The following is a 14083-nucleotide window of genomic DNA, read 5'->3' on the forward strand; positions in this document are numbered from 1 at the left end:
TATCCTTCTCCTTGGTGAATACCGAAGAAAAGAAATTGTTCAATATCTCCCCCATCTCTTTTGGCTCTGCAGATAGCTGTCCACTCTGACTCTCTAATGGACCAATTTTATCCCTCGTTATCCTTTTGCTATTAATATAGCTGTAGAAACCCTTTGGGTCCATGCAGCCTTTAAATGCCTTCCATTGTATATCCACCATCAACCCATTAAGAATCAATTGCCAGTCAATTTTGACCAATTCACGTCTCATACCCTCAAAGTTACCTTTCTTTAAGTTCAGGACCCTTGTTTCTGAATTAACAATGTCACTCTCCATCCTAATGAAGAACTCAACCATATTATGGTCACTCTTGCCCAAGGGGCCACGCACAACAAGACTGCTAACTAACCCTTCCTCATTACTCAATACCCAGTCTAGAATAGCCTGCTCTCTCGTTGGTTCCTCTACATGTTGGTTTAGAAAACTATCCCGCATACATTCCAAGAAATCCTCTTCCTCAGCACCCTTGCCAATTTGATTCACCAAATCTATATGTAGATTTAAGTCACCCATTATAACTGTTTTACCTTTGTTGCACGCATTTCTAATTTCCTGTTTGATGCCATCCCCAACTCCACAACTACTGTTAGGTGGCCTGTACACAACTCCCACTAGCGTTTTCTGCCCCTTAGTGTTTCGCAGCTCTACCCATATCGATTCCACATCCTCCAAGCTAATGTCCTTCCTTTCTATTGCGTTAATCTGCTCTCTAACCAGCAACGCTTGGGAGCATGGAGAAGAAGGAATGATCAGAGTATGACTAGTCTTTGACTTTGTTGGCTGCTTTTCTGAGGCAGGGTGAAGTAAATAGCGTCAATGGTGGGTTGTGTGGTCTGTGTGATGGATTGGGCTATATCTAAAACTCTTTGCAATTTCTTGCAGTCATAAGATCAGAAGTAGATCATAAGTGATTGGGGCAGATTTATGCCATTTGGCCCATTAAGTCTACTCCGCCATTCATTCATGGCCGATCTATCTCTCCCTCCTAATCCCATTCTCCTGCCTTCTCCCCAAAACCTCTGACATCCGTACTAATCAAGAATCTATCTATCTCTGCCTTAAATATATCCACTGACTTGGCCTCCACAGTCTTGGGTAAACTGTAACCAAACCAAGCTGCGATGCAACCCATGGAATGATGCTTATCATGCATCCGTAGACGTTTGTGGGAGTCACTGATGACATGCTGAGTTTCATCAGTATTCTCATGAAGTGGAAGCACTGGTGTGTCTTCTTGGCTGTTCATCAATATGGTTGGTCCAAACCAGATTGTTGTGATAATAATGCCAAAAACCTGAAGCTTACAACCATTCACTTCAGCACCATTGATGCTGATTGGGGCATATACTCCACCATGCTTCCTAGTCAATCACTTGCTCCTTCTTCTTGTTGACATTGAGGGAGAGGTTATTGTCTGACATCATGTTACTAAGTACTTTATCTCCTTCCTGCACTCCGTTTCGTCATTGTTCATGATCTGATCCACCTCAGTGGTATCACCTGCAAACTTGTAGTTGGAGTTAGAGCCAAATGTGGCGGACGCAGCCAGGGACTCCATCTGGACCAGTTGCTTTTCGTGGATTCACTCTCAGGAAGTCCAGTCTTACGTCTGCCAAAGTAACCGTTGGCGCCCGAGATTAACGGGTAGGATGACGTTCCTTCTCCATGAAATCTTCTGTTCAAAGAGTACATTGAGTTCATCAGGATTGACCCATTGTTGGCAGCCACACTGTCCACCTTCACTTTGTGTTCCAGCCATTTGTCTTCTACGCAAGATTCCAGGGTCTGCAGTTCCCATGTCTCCATTATAAATGAGAGTCTGTCTTTAATCCATTTGATTAACTCCTTGAGCAAAAATAGTTAGATTTAAAAGTAATTAGGACTTGACACATTTAAAAAACAAATGGGCCTGGGGGAACTGGAAAGAAAACCTTGGACTAGTTGGGGTGAGATGTGGGTATTCGATTGTGTTTGCAAAGCCGATTAAATTCTGCTATGGAAGATCAGTTTATAGTTCTAACATCTTACTAATTTCTACTTTGCCTATTTTCACAGGGGGTAAAATTCACCCACGCTAACTGCATTTCACTCTCCACAGATGCTTCCTGACACATTGAGCGTTTTTAGCATTTATTTATGATATTGTTGTTAGGATAAAGTGTATTGTAGTCAAATCAAATTTTAACATTTACAGATAATGTTATCTTCAATACCATTGCGTGGAAGAAGAAAATAGACAACACCCAAATTTGAAATCCATGGTGGCATGGTGGCATAGTGATAGAGTTGTTGCCATACAGCGCAGAGACCCGGGTTTGATCCCGACTACAGGTGCTGTCTGTACAGAGTTTGTATGTTCTCCCGTGACCGCATGGCTTTTCCCCAGATGCTCCGGTTTCCTCACACAAAGAAAAGACGTACAGGTTTGCAGGTTAATTGGCTTCGGTAAAAATTATAAATTGTCCTTAGTGTGTAGGATAGTGCTAGTGTATGGGGATCACTGGTCGGTGTGGACTCGGTGGGCTGAATGGCCTGTTTCCACTCTGTTTCTCTAAACTGATGTCAACTAAAAATTGGGAAGTCACTGTTATCCTAAGTATAGTTCCTGTATCCACATCCAAGCTCCTTTTCTCCTGTTTGAAGTAAATAATATGGTCTTAATTAAAATAATACACAAAGGTACTGCTGCAAAAAAAACCACATTAAGCTTATGAAGTTAATCTTCAAGAATTGCAATTTCAAAGCTTTGTTAATCTGCCTTGAAAGGTAACAAAGAACTTTTTGACCTAAAAAGGAATCACAGCATTGTCTATAATCACATATAATTGCAGAGCTCTCTTCAGAATTTAAGTTTTTTTGAACACTATTCCAGATATGTTAAAGTCTACAATTGCATCACTCCAAAGAGATGCACAGTTGCACCTTGCTGGATCACACAATCTGCAAGGGTCTGAGAGCTGGCATGCAACATATTTCCCAGGTAAACACATGTACTAACTTGACTCAGAACATTGGGAAAACTTCAGCTCTTTCATTCGATGGTGCAACATTTCCTTTTTTTTCTGTTTGTTGAGATTAACTATAATCATATCACATATCTAGTTTAAGAATACAACTTTAGATGTACAAATCCATTGATACCAGGTGGAGACAATACCCAATTTGTCTTAGCTATTGCAGGCATGCAAAATTTGGCACGCCAATAGCATGGAGAAGCTGCTTAATATTGAAAAGCATAACACAAGATAAGTCCCTTGTGAACCTAAACACTAAAGAAACCTAACAAGAAGCCTCTGTCAGTGTAATGCCAACTTACTTTTTGTTTTGCTATTGTTGGCTCCTCCAGTATTTCTGACTGCAACTATTTTTAAGCCTGTCTGCTTTCTTTGGTGTGCGATTCATGAGAGCTTTCACAAATTTGTTTTGAAATCTGTTTTGCTCCTCCCACTATTTTTTTCAAGGCTACCTGATAGAAGTGCTTGTGACATTGGCTGTTGCAGCAGCTCTCTCATCATTGGGTTTCGGTGCTCATGACAAATGTTTGCAAGAAAGGCAGAATTTTAGTCCTTTGTTAACTCCTATCCATTTCAAACCATCGTTAAAGAATAATGTAGGAAGGAACTGCAGTTGCTGGTTTACACCGTAGACACAAAATGCTGGAGTAACTCAGCGGGTCAGGCAGCATCTATGGTGAAAAGCAATAGGTGATGTTTCGGGTCGAGACCCTTCTTCAGACAAAAAAAATGTTAGCTTTTCGATAAATCTGTGCCACTGTGGGAGCAGGCCATAAGTAATGAATTAATTGTATTGTATTGTATTGTATTCAAATTTATTGTCATTGTCTCAGTTAGAGACAACGAAATGAATTTCCCTTACAGGCAGTATCATGAAAATAAAAATAAATAAATAATAATAAATAATAAAACATATTAAAAATAAAATAGAATTAAAAAAAAAGCACAAACACTGAAAGTCCACGACACAACATAACACAGTGGCACCAAGGTGAGGAAGGCACCATAGTCCAGCCAGCCTCCCCTCCGTTCTTCCCAGATGTCCACTCGTGTTCGAGGCCTTCCTAGCACCCGCAGTCGCCGCCCCGGGTGGCCCGATGTTCAGGCCCCCACGCCGGGCCGGTGGAACGCCGACGCCGAACCCCGACGGCGAACATCCTCCTCCTCAGCGGCCCGGACCTCCTGATCAGCCGCCTCCCGCAGCCGGAGTCCGCAGCTCCCGAGTCCGCAGCTCCCGAGCCCGCAGCTCCCGTGGCAACAAACCCGTTGTATGTGGCTTATGGCAATGACTTGTAAATGTCATTCTATTAAGCAATACCTTTGGATGATTGAAATGATTGAATGTGGGATTTGCAAGGAAACTAGGTCGATAGTGCCACAAAGAGAGAAAAAAATAGACAGGTACTGGATCTAATAGTGCAGTGGATGTCAGCTGAACAGGGGACAGTGAAATACAGTGAGCTGCTGTCAAATAACTTAGGCTGCAGGCTAACATCAGAGATCTCCCTCTCATCGTCATTCTGTGCCTCTGGCACCATTTCCCTCAAGGTTTTGAGGCCCTTATCCAATGGTGGCTCTGAGGAATGTTCCTTGTGATACAGAATATGCAACAAATCATTATCACATAAGATAGACACAAAAAGCTAGAGTAACTCAGCAGGACAGGCAGCATTTCTGGAGGGTCACCATTCAGGGTCTCGAGCCCCCTCCTCTACTCCCTCTTCACCTATGACTTCACACCTGTACATGGTACTAACACCATCATCAAGTATGCAGATGATACAATGGTGATTGGCCTCATCAGCAACAACGATGAGTCGGCCTACAGGGAGGAGGTCCAGCACTTAGCAGCATGGTGCGCTGACAACAACCTGGCCCTTAACTCCAAGAAGACCAAGGAGCTCATTGTAGACTTCAGGAAGTCCAGGGGCGGCACGCACACCCCCATCCACATTAACGGGACGGAGGTGGAACGTGTTTCTAGCTTCAGGTTCCTGGGTGTTAACATCTCCGATGACCTCTCTTGGACCCACAATACCTCAACTCTGATCAAGAAGGCTCACCAGCGTCTCTTCTTCCTGAGGACACTGAAGAAGGTCCATCTGTCTCCTCAGATCCTGGTGAACTTCTACCGCTGCACCATCGAGAGCATCCTTACCAACTGTATCACAGTCTGGTATGGCAACTGCTCTGTCTCCGACCGGAAGGCATTGCAGAGGGTGGTGAAAATTGCCCAACGCATCACCAGTTTCTCGCTCCCCTCCATTGAGTCTGTCCAAAGCAAGCGTTGTCTGCGGAGGGCGCTCAGCATCGCCAAGGACTGCTCTCACCCCAACCATGGACTGTTTACCCTCCTACCATCCGGGAGGCGCTACAGGTCTCTCCGTTGCCGGACCAGCAGGTCCAGGAACAGCTTCTTCCCGGCGGCTGTCATTCTACTCAACAACGTACCTCGGTGACTGCCAATCACCCCCCCCCTGGACACTCCTCCCGCAGGAATAACACTATGTCTGTATATATGCTAATGTAAATATTTATTCAAATCATATGCTATGTCGCTCTTCCAGGGAGATGCTAAATGCATTTTGTTGTCTCTGTACTGTACACGGATAATGACAATTAAAGTTGAATCTGAATCTGAATCTGAATCTGACCCGAAACGTCACCCATTCCTTCTCTCCAGAGATGCCGCCTGTCCCGCTGAGTTACTCCTGCTTTTTGTGTCTATCCTTGGTTTAAACCAGCATCTGCATTTCCTTCCTACACATTATCACATATGGTTGGTTACAGGAGCATTCTGGACAGTAAATTGCTATTTGGAAATTTAAAGCTTTGGTCAACTAAAAAGTCTGATTCCAGCTTCGTTTTACTATCCTCTAATTTTTTTCCTGAAATTCTCCATCTTTATAAAATGTTAGTTCACCCACAAGGAAATGAATTTGTACACTTTCCCTATGCTACAGGAAGGATAAGATAACATGAGAGAAGATATAGATGAGACTCAAAGGGATATTACCAAATAAGAGAAATAGAGTCATAACATTTCACAGTTTGGAAACATCCTTCAGACCTCTGAGTCCACTTAGGGCATCAATAACCACTTGCACTATTCCTACACCGATGTTGTGTTAGCATCATCACATTCACAGTACTTCTCCCTGATTCTACCACTTCCTATGCACTAGAGGCTACTTACAGTGACCAATTAACCTACCAAACCCACATGTTATGGGGATGTGGGAGGAAACTGGAGCACCCGGCTGGAACCCATACAGTCACAGGGAAAGCATGCAAACTTCACACAGTCTGCACCAGAGGTCAGATTCAACCCAAGAGTCAACTGTGCCACCCTTAGATCTGAAGATATAATTAAGAAGATTTTTAGCCAGCATGTGCACAATACACCAAATGTATATAGAGTCATAGAGTGATACAGTGTGGAAAAAGGCCCTTCGGCCCAACTTGCCCATACTGGCGAACAATCCCAGCTACACTAGTCCCATCTGCCTCCGTTTGGTCCATATCCTTCCAAAATTGTCCAGCCATGTAACTGTCTAAATGTTTCTTACCATTCACTGTGTAGATCCTGCCCTTGTAAGACGTCCCAAAATGCAACATCTCACATTTATCTGTATTAAATTCCATCAGCCATTCCTCAGCCCACCTGGCCAATCTATCAAGATCATGTTGCAATCTTTCACAACCATCTTCACTATCTGCAAAACCACCCACTTTTGTATCTTCTGCGTTCTGAATTTTTGTGATTCTATGAATCATTATGGTAGTTTATTTGAGTGAAACTGAATGCTCCTGAGTTGTTCATTCAGGGCTGCTCAATTAATGGACTGTGCAACAATTGGAAGGAATTGAACCTCCAGGTATAATTTTCCCACCTAGTTTTCCCTCTATCCAAACAACTAGAGCAACAGCAAGATAAAGATCAGATCTTTTCTTTCAGATATGGCACTGAAATGTAATACCAATGACATTCTTTCCATGAGAAATACAGATATTACAATGAGGGGGGATCTCATTGAAATCTACGGGATAATGAAAAGCATAGATAGAGTGGACATGGAAAGGATGTTTCCAATATTGGGAAAGTTTGGAATCAGAGCACAGGCACAGAATAAAAGGATGTACCTTCAAAATGGAGACGAGGAGGAATTTCTTTAGCCAGAAGGTAGTGAATCAGTGGAATTCATTGCTGCAGACAGCTGTGGAGGCTAAGATGTGATGTAGTTTTAAGGCGGTGATTGATAGGTTCTTGATTAGTAAGGTCATCTAAGGTTGCGGGGAGAAGGCAGGAGAATGGTGTTAATAGAGAAAAATAGGTCCGCCATGATTGAATGGTGGAGTAGACTGAATGGGCGGAATGGCCTAATTCTGCTCCTATGTCTTACAGTCATATAACTTCACTAATGCAAAATTTCCCGCTACCACTCAACTGCCAGGTCATTTTATTGATTCCTCAAAAAAAAAATAATACTTCTTCTGTCGCTTGGGATAATCCATGTGCTATTGTATGATTTGGCTTTTGATCTGAATATGCCTTTGTCCATCGAAAGAAATTATTGAAATTCTTCAGAAACTGCCAAAGGGTTTATCAATCACAATAATTTTACACTCAGTGCTTGTGATTTCCCCCCTGTTACCCTAACTAATGCATTCTTCCTTTCTCTGATTTGCAGTGGGACCATTCGCACTTCAACTCCGGGAAAGAGTAAACGCTTGTCTGTCCCTTACTTGAGTTCCACCTCTTGCTGCTGTTTTCATGCAGGTCCCTCTTCAGAGTGTTAATCTTTTAAATGTGGAAGTTGTGTCTCTGCCTCATCCATTTTGACATCCACACTTTTCTCCACACTTGGGCCGCTATCCAAAGAGTTTGTGGCAGTACTGCCAATGTTATGGAATCTAGCTGACCCTTAGATTCCTGGTGGCATCAGGGTTTTGAAGGTACAACAGTCACCTACATTCAACTCTACTGTAAGTGCCCCTCTGAGTTTTTAACTTGACGGGATCATTAAAACATTCATAACAGAAACAAAACTAATTGTACAGGTAGTACTTCCACACAGAGAGATAGATGGAAAATATTTTATCTAACATTAGAAATGATAACATTCAATAATGGGATTATTTAGGGCTTAGCGTGAGATCATTTCACTGGCTAGTCTCCAACAGATAGAAAAAGAAGCAATTAACCAATTAAAATATTCTGGATGGATAAAAGAGGGAAATTTGCATGATTATGTTCTTGGCAAAGAATGAAACGCACCACAGTTGTAAAATATTAAACACAAAGTAATTTTTTGTTTCAAGTATGTTGCAAGCTTCTGGAGAGTCATTTTGTATCATAGCCACAAGAGTTAAAGAAACTTAAACATTAAGTCATAATATTTTTGCAACTATCATGTAATTGTTATTGTACATTTCATGGCCAATTTGCCCATATACCAGTGCTGCTGTTTAAGATGAAACCTCTTGCTCCACAACCTAATCAACCACCTTCACTGATTTACTTACCTTTTTTAATTGTCCATGGGAAATTTCCCCACATCCTGCCATGAACTTAATTCTTAAATATTTATCATGCCAATTTAGATTTAGACCCAAATGGCTACAGAAAGAGAGGGCACAAGTTAATGAGTGGACATTGGAAAGGTGAGAGTTAGGATAAATAGTACATCAGCTAAGAACTGAAACAAGATGTAATGGAAAGTAGCAATCCTGCTGATTACAAGTGAACTTGCTGATGGGAACCTCCAGAAACTACCTGGAAGAATTATCTCCAGTGAGGTGGAGCAGGCATCAGCTATAAATATGTGGCAGTAGGAGACGGAGTGGGATGGTGAAGAGACCGAGTAAGAAAGAAGGTGCATGAACAAGCATGCATCAGGCGCAAAGTGGGAAGAGAGAGGAATGGGGTAAAGGGACAAAGGAGAAAGCAGTCTTTGGATTGCTAGGACGTGTAGAGTCAACATACGAAGATGAAATCTCTGCACTTTTTGGGCATGTACTGTTCTAATACATGCAATCTCATTTTCAGAAGACTGATGGCATTTTTCCACAATAAATCAGCTATTTGCACAGCTCGCTTTGTAGTGGAAAACAGCAGCTGTGGTTGGAATTAATGTCAGGAGACCAGGAAGTGAATGTTAACACTTGTCTGCCCTGGTACATCTCTCTGGTTAGTGCTGGTCATGGGAAACATGTGGTAGTTTGGTCTCGAAGCGTGAATGTGACATGTGTGCTTCCTAGAGGTATAATAATAATAATAATAATAAATTTTATTTATGGGCGCCTTTCAAGAGTCTCAAGGACACCTTACAAAAATTTAGCAAGTAAAGGAAAAACATGTAAGGGGAATGAAATAAATAGTAGAGACATGACTAGTACACAAATTAAAGACAGAATTCAATTCAAAACACAATATGAGGCAATTCAAGCACAGATGAAAAGGGAGGGGGACGTGGGGCTAAGGATAGGCAGAGGTGAAGAGATGGGTCTTGAGGCGGGACTGGAAGATGGTGAGGGACACAGAATTACGGATCAGTTGGGGGAGGGAGTTCCAGAGCCTGGGAGTTGCCCTGGAGAAGGCTCTGTCCCCAAAACTGCGGAGGTTGGACTTGTGGATGGAGAGGAGACCGGCTGATGTGGATCTGAGGGACCGTGAGGGTTGGTAGGGGGAGAGGAGGTCAGTGAGATATGGGGGGGCCTCATGGTGGAGGGCTTTGTAGGTGAGGACCAGGATTTTGTAGGTGATCCGGTGGGAGATGGGAAGCCAGTGAAGTTGTTTGAGGAGTGGAGTGATGTGATGCCAGGATTTGGTGTGGGTGATGAGTCGGGCGGCTGCGTTCTGGACCAGTTGGAGTCGGTTGATGTAGGTGGAGCTGATGCCAAGGAGAAGTGAGTTGCAGTAGTCCAGTCGGGAGGAGATGAAGGCATGGATGAGTCTTTCAGCAGCGGGAGGTGTGAGAGAGGGTCTGAGTTTGGTGATGTTGCGAAGGTGAAAGAAGGAGGTTTTAATGACATGGCGGTATGGCATTCACCATCAGAAATAGTGTTTGATGAACCACATTCACATGAACTTTGAGGTATTGGAAAATTGATAGAAAAGATCTGAGTTATTAATGGGAATCCTTATTATTTAAGAACCATCAATAGCTGGCTGGGTGTGACTTTGACTAGGATTCTCTAAAACATTGGAGAGACCAAACGTAGCCTGGCCGATCATTTCGCTGAACACCTTTGCTCAGTCCACCTGGACCTACCTAATCTCCCGATTGCCAAACACTTTAATTCCCTTTCACAATACCATACTGACCTTTCTGTCCTAGGCCTCCTCTGTCATTGTCACACATTGTCAGAGTGAGGCCAAATGCAAATTGGAGGAACAGCACCTCATATTTCTCTTGGGCAGCTTACAACCCAGCGGTGTGAATATTGATGTCTCTAACTTTAAGTAACCCTTGCATGGCCCCTCTCTCTCCATCTCTCCCCCACCCAAGCCATTGTACTAGCTTCAGTCGTCTTGTTGTGACTCACTGTCTGTAACTAGTTTTCACCTAGCTAACAATGGCCTGTTTCCCTTATCATCACTACTTTTTTGCAACTTTCACTCATTTGTTCTATATCTCCCCATATCACCATCCATATCTCTCGTTTCCCTTTCCCCTGACTCTAAGTCTGATGCAGCGTCTTGACCCAAAAAGTCACCTATTCCTTTTTTTCTAGAGATGCTGTCTGATCTGTTGAGTTATTCCAGCTTTTTGTGTCTATCTTGGGTGTGAAGAAAGCCAGGATTGCTGGCAATTCCTATGCCCAAGATATCATCCATTCAACACTGAAATCAAAGAGTGTAAACTGATATCTGTGTGAGTTCAATGCCCTCTCTCGTGCTGCAACCAGCAATGGTGTGTTGGTATACGTGGCCGAGGTCTGATGCAGCTACTGAGAATAATCGTGTGGTGAGGAGTTTGAGAGTAAAGTTGACCTGAATCAACACAGAGCCAGCTTCCCAAGCACCAACTTCAAGATGAACAAGTGACCAGAATTACACAAGTGCTGATATCTTGGAGAAATTCAGAGCTAGAAGAAATTTCAAACATGGAAAGGTGTGACCAGGGACAGGTTTGATAAGAAGAAGAAGAATTTAAAGATCAAGGCATTGCTAAACCATGAGGCAACATAGATCATTGAGCACAGGGGTGACATTTGAATCCACGATTAGACTCAAAGGCAAAGGTGCTTTCTAATGAATCACAGCTGACAGACTACGGATGGATTCTGTAACCTCAATACTTCACGCATCAACTATTCTTTATTGTGTGTGGCCTTCTTTAGCATGTGCCATTATTTGTAGACTGTTTCTATAAATCTGTTTCATCTTAATCCCTGGAGTGAAGTATCATTTACTTACTGCAGCAATTTTACAACCAAAGGAGCTTTTAACACTCATATCTATTCATATGGAAGCTTTAGACACAAGTTTTTGTTTCTTCTTTGAGAATTACCTGAACGTTCAGCTTTATGGCTCAGACGGTCTTTGGGAAAACATGACAAAACTGGTCAAGCAAAACCATTTTAAGGAAACTTATCTGCACCCCTGCATTAAGACTACCTAAATTCTTTAATTGGAATGTGAGCATATGTCAAATCATTTTTCTGTACCTATTCACTGTAGGATGAGAACATATAGTTTTGACAAGATAAAATGGTCACATTTATTCACTTTAGTTTAAAAGCACACTATCTGACTAATCTTTAAACATAATGCTAGAATATAATACATCATCAAAAGACTGCTGGAATACATGCACCGTGTTTGCTCCAGTCTCTTGAATATTGACGTAGACATAGACTTAATCCATGAATTAACTGGGCATATTTAAAAAATATAATACATGCACTGAAAGATGAATGAAAGAAAGACATTTCCCTCAATTAGCACAAAACATAGAACAGTATAGCACAGGATCAGGCCATTCAGCCCAAATTATCTGTGCCAACCATGATGTAAATGAAATAAACTAAAGTTAAGGCATTCATGGCACAAAACACACGATACATAGGACATATATAGAGAATAGCAGCATATTGAGGAGCTGAATATGCCCTTCCATAACTAATTGTGCATGGTGTACATTTTTGAACTTCCATTGACCACAGGTCAATTTTCTTTTCTTAAGAGGCAACATATGAGGAATTTCAATCACACACATTGACAGAAAACAGTTGGAATACGTCAAAATGTCAAAGACACCCAACAATATTGATACATTTGTTAGATATATTTGACATTGAATATGGGAGTTTGCTCAAAATATATCTTCGAGCCAGCACCGCCATTCAATATGATCATGGCTGAACATCCCCAATCAGTACCCTGTTCCTGCCTTCTCCCCATATCCCCTGACTCCGCTATTTTTAAGAGCCCTATCTAGCTCTCTCTTGAAAGCATCCAGGGAACCTGCCTCCACCGCCCTCTGAGGCAGAGAAGTGGTCAAGATTAGACTTTTAATTGTATAGAAGCCAAGGCAACTTCAATTAGGCAAGGCAACTTCAATTAGGCAAGGCAACTTCACTTAGGCAAGGCAAACAATTGGGCAAGGCAACTTCAATTAGGCAAGGCAACTTCAATTAGGCAAGGCAACTGTAGCATTTTTAAACCAAACCAAAGGCAACGGTTGAATTTTCAAACTGAACCAAAGGCAACTGTAGGATTTTCAAGCCAAACCAAAGGCAACATTAGCATTTTCAAACCAAAGGCGACTTTAACATTTTCAAACCAAAGGCAACTTTAGCATTTTCAAACCAAAACGCACTTTTGCATTTTCAAACCAAAACACACTTTTACATTTTCAATCCCAAACACAATTTTGCATTTTCAAACTACATTTTCAAACCACATTAAGGACCCTCACGGGTCAGTAAAATCACTCACAGTTTAGTATACATGTGTTCAGTGTTATTCACAGCTCAGACTCAGAGTCGCGACCTATAAACATATAACCATATAACATCTACAGCACGGAAACAGGCCATCTCGGCCCTTCTAGTCCGTGCCGAACACTTACTCTCACCTCGTCCCATCTACCTACACTCAGCCCATAACCCTCCATTCCTTTCCCGTCCATATACCTATCCAATATATTTTTAAATGATAAAATCAAACCTGTCTCCACCACTTCCACTGGAAGCTCATTCCACACAGCTACCACTCTCAGAGTAAAGAAGTTCCCCCACATGTTACCCCTAAACTTTTGTCCCTTAATTTTCAAATCATGTCCTCTTGTTTGAATCTTCCCTACTCTCAATGGAAAAAGCTTATCCAAGTCAACTCTGTCTATCCCTCTCATAATTTTAAAGACCGCTATCAAGTCCCCCCTTAACCTTCTGTGCTCCAAAGAATAAAGACCTATCTTGTCAACCTTTCTCTGTAACTTAGGTGCTGAAGCCCAGGCAACATTCTAGTAAATCTTCTCTGTACTCTCTCTATTTTGTTGACATCTTTCCCATAATTTGGCGACCAAAATTGTACACCATATTCCAGAATTGGCCTCACCAATGCCTTGCACAATTTTAACATTACATCCCAACTTCTATACTCAATGTTCTGATTTATAAAGGCCAGCACACCAAAAGCTTTATTTACCACCCTATCTACATGAGATTCCACCTTCAGGGAACTATGCACAATTATTCCTAGATCCCTCTGTTCAACTGCATTCCTCAATTCGCTACCATTTACCATGTACGTCCTATTTTGATTTGTCCTGACAAGATGTAGCACTTCACACTTATCAGCATTAAACGCCATCTGCCATCTTTCAGCCCACTCTTCCAAATGGCCTAAATCTCCCTGTAGACTTTGAAAATCTACTTCATTATCCACAACACCACCACTTATGTGAATTGAATTGTGTTGGTGTGTGTCTTGGTTCTTTTTTTGTATGGCTGCAGAAACCAAATTTTGTTTGAACCTCATGTGAGGTTCAAATGACAATAAACGGTATTGTATTGTATT

The sequence above is a fragment of the Amblyraja radiata genome, chromosome 10 (assembly GCF_010909765.2).
Source record: "Amblyraja radiata isolate CabotCenter1 chromosome 10, sAmbRad1.1.pri, whole genome shotgun sequence".
Taxonomy (NCBI): domain Eukaryota; kingdom Metazoa; phylum Chordata; class Chondrichthyes; order Rajiformes; family Rajidae; genus Amblyraja; species Amblyraja radiata.